The following is a 3,892-nucleotide window of genomic DNA, read 5'->3' as shown; positions in this document are numbered from 1 at the left end:
CAGGTTCACAGTCACTTGAATCAGAGGAGGAAGTTTCATTCGGTACCTTTGAACCTTTTGCCATGACCAATCGGTTGGAGCGAAGTCATCAGCACAGTCATCAGTGTAGATAGCTTTATCTTTTTCTTCAAGGTTGAAGATTGACTTGCTGACGAATGTGGTAGCCAGTGCAAGACTTTCCATGCCAGACTATGAGTCTTCCTCAGAACCTTCCTCTTCATCACATTCCTCACATTCTTCCTCAGAATCCATTTCCTTGCCAATCAGTGCTCGAGCCTTTCTAAAACTAGTCTTCTTGTGTGATGAGGACTTTGAGGATGAGGATTTTGAAGATTTCTTCTTTTTCTTCGAGTCATCAGAACTTTCATCCTTGTATTCCTTCTTCTTTTATTCCTTCACCCAGCGAGGACAATCAGCAATATAGTGACCAGATTTATTGCATTTGTGGCAGGTTCTTTTCTTGTAGTCCTCAGATGAAGATTCTGATTTCCTAATATCTCTTCTTGAAGATTTACCAAACTGGCCAGGCCTTGTAAACTTCTGGAATTTCCTCACGAGCATTGCAAGCTCTCGTCCAAGTTCTTTAGGATCACCAATGCTACAATCTGAGTCTTCTTCTTTAGATGAGGAAATTGCTTTGGCCTTCAGTGCATGAGGTCTAGACTAGCTTGGTCCATACAAATCTCTCTTTTCTTGTTGTTGGAATTCATGAGTATTGAGTCTTTCGAGTATATCAGCAGGATCAAGCATCTTATAGTCTGCTCTTTCTTGAATCATCAGAACCAATGTATCAAATGATGGATCCAGAGATCTTAACAGTTTCTTCACAACTTCATGGTCAGTGATATCTCGAGCTCCCAGTGCTTGCAGTTCATTTGAGATGTCAGTGAGGCGATCAAAGGTATCTTGGCAGCTTTCATTGTCAAGCCTCTTGAACCGATTGAAGAGATTGCGAAGAACATCAATACGAGAGTCACGCTGAGTTGAAACTCCTTCATTAACTTTGGACAACCTATCCCAGATAAGCTTCGATGTGCCCAAAGCACTCACTCTGCCATACCGACCATTGCTCAGATGGACACATATGACATTCTTCGCTTGAGAGTCAAGTTGCTTGAATTTCTTCACATCAGCGACAGAGACAATAGCAGCGATGGAGGGAATGCCATGTTCCACAATGTACCGGAGATCATTGTCAATAGCCTGAAGATGCATCTGCATCTTGGTCATCCAATAGGGAAAGTCCTTTCTTTCGAAGGTAGGACATCCTGCAGTAACCTTGATCATACCTGCAGTCAACATAACTAAAACTCCAGGTGGTTAAACAAAAATCACACAGAACCAGGGAGTACCTTGCTCTAATACCAATTGAAAGTGCGTTATATCGACTAGAGGGGGGTGAATAGGCGGTTTTTAGAATTTCATCGCTGAGGAAATTCCTCACTGATGAATAAGATGCAGCGGCAATAGCACAGGATCAGAGATGCAATGATTACAACAACAGTTTACTTGATGAAGATTATGAGAATTGGTTTCCACAGTATGCATGCACAGAATAAGCTGGTGCAGATTAACAGGTATGAAGAATGTCAGGTTGAGAAAATTCAGAGAAAGTCTTCAGCAAATTCTTCAAACAGTGACAATGAAAGTCTTCAACATACAATATTGAGGAATTGAAAGAGTTGAAGAAATAGAACCCGTATCGCGATGAAGACAATTGTTGATGACCCAGTTCCAACTGCTGTGACAATCGTACGTCTGCTTTGGAGCGGCTTGGTATTGAAACCAAAGGACACACAGTCCCTACCGTTTTCTCCTTGAGCTAAGGACACACAGTCCTCGCCAAACACTCGTGGTAAGTCTTCAGGGCAAACTTCCAAACCCTCACAAACTCGGTCACCCGGCGATCCACAATTGACTGCTGGATGCTCTAGGCCATGACGCCTAACCGTCTAGAGGATGCACAGTCCTCAAAGGTAAAAGGCTTCAGTTCCACACAGGAACAAATTATTAAGTGATGCTCAATCACTTGGTTTTGGTTTGTGGTTTTGTGTTTGGGGTATTTCCTCACTTGATGATTTACTCTCGAAGACTCTGAGGAATTTGGGTAGCTCTAAATGACAAGTGTCAGTTTCTTGCGGAGCAGCCAACCAGCTAGTGGTTGTGGGAGGTGGCTATTTATGGCCTGGGAGCATCCCGACATGATTTTACATAAATGCCCTTAAATATTGTGACCGTTGGTGTGGATAAGATCGGTGTGGTGGCGCGAATCGAGGCAATGGTCAGAACTCTCAACTATGAGAGTCCTCATGTCTCTCATATTCCAAACTTGACGCTTTTGTAGGTTCAGGCTTGGGTTGAGCATCATGAGGAAATTCATTCTGTAGTATTGCCTCGACCCCCTTTAACAGTACAGTGTTCCTATGACTCAAGAGTAAAGAAAATGAAACAGAAAGATTAAGTCTTCATGCTTCAAAGTATTTGGACTGAGTTTCTTCAGGACACACCGAATTCCTCATCTTCAATATCTTCATGAGGAATATCAATTTCATCGCAATTTCTTCGCGATCAAAGTCTTCAGCATAAGACCAATTTCTTCAACCGAAGACATACATTTTTAGGGGTCGATATTCATCGTATAACTCAAACTCCTCAGCGACTTATAGAGGTTGTTTACACTTATAAACACATTAGTTACTTAACCTACAAGTCTTCAAACAACCAAATCACTAAGGGCAGTAGATGCACTTACAACAACGAGAGGAGAAGGCAACTTGGCAAGATCTTTAACATAAGAAGTTTTAATTTGGGCATATTACTCGGTGAGTTCGATGAGCGAACTCTTAATAGCCCTTGAGTCATTTTCGAGGTGCTCATAGTCCTCAAGAAGTTTAGCATGAGCAACTTCAAGCTTATCATCTTTAGTTCTAAAATCTTTAGCCACCTCGAGGGCTCTATCATGGGATTCCTTTAATCTAGATAATTCTAGAGGAAAGGTCTCCTCAAGAGATTCCTTGGTGGTTTGTTCATTTTAAAGACCTTGGGATAGTTTCGCTATCTCATCAGCATAATCACACTCATGACCTTCCATTGTCTCAATGGTGGCCTCATGCTCCTCGAGATGAGCTTCCAACTCCTCAATATATTTATTGCCCTAAGTGGCAATAGATATGATTTCCATGAAGTTGGAACAAGCAAATTTATTCTTATGAAGAGATTTAAAAATCATTTCACCCTTAAATTTTAAGGATGCAATATTATCACTCCTTCAGCATTATCATCATCCTCATTATCATCATAATCATCATCATCATCATCATCTAGAGATATATTGGGATTCAAGGTAGTAGATACCTTTGAAGCCTTAGCCATACGGCAAAAGTGAGAAACAATAGATCAAGATGTAAGATCCCTTGAAGCATCATTCAAGGCCACATTGGAGTTATGAATTTCCTCTACATTGTTAGCACAACAACTCGAGGAAATAGATACATTTTTATCATGGCAACAAGATATAGAAAGCATATCATCATGAGATTTAATCAAGCAGTTTTTACATGATATGCAAGGACTATCAACACAAGCATGTAAAACATTTAGAGTGCTCAAAGTGTTAACGCACAAAGGTGAAGCATTACAATAATATAGTGATGAAAGATCATCAACAATAAGCCCACTATCATCATTGCAATGATCACCACTACTCACCATATCATTAACTTGTGGAAATCCACATGTAGGTAAAGTAGATGAAGTTGAGAAGACCACACGACCAGAGGTGGAGGGAGAACAATCATTCCCACAAATCTTGGACACACCATATTTATCTTGAAGCGTTGTCCACGGGTCATGAGCATCCCAGAATGGCATGAGTTGAAATATAACTACATTG

Source organism: Hordeum vulgare, chromosome 6H (genome assembly GCF_904849725.1).
Source record: "Hordeum vulgare subsp. vulgare chromosome 6H, MorexV3_pseudomolecules_assembly, whole genome shotgun sequence".
Taxonomy (NCBI): Eukaryota; Viridiplantae; Streptophyta; class Magnoliopsida; order Poales; family Poaceae; genus Hordeum; species Hordeum vulgare.
Note: the sequence above shows the minus strand (reverse complement) of the source record.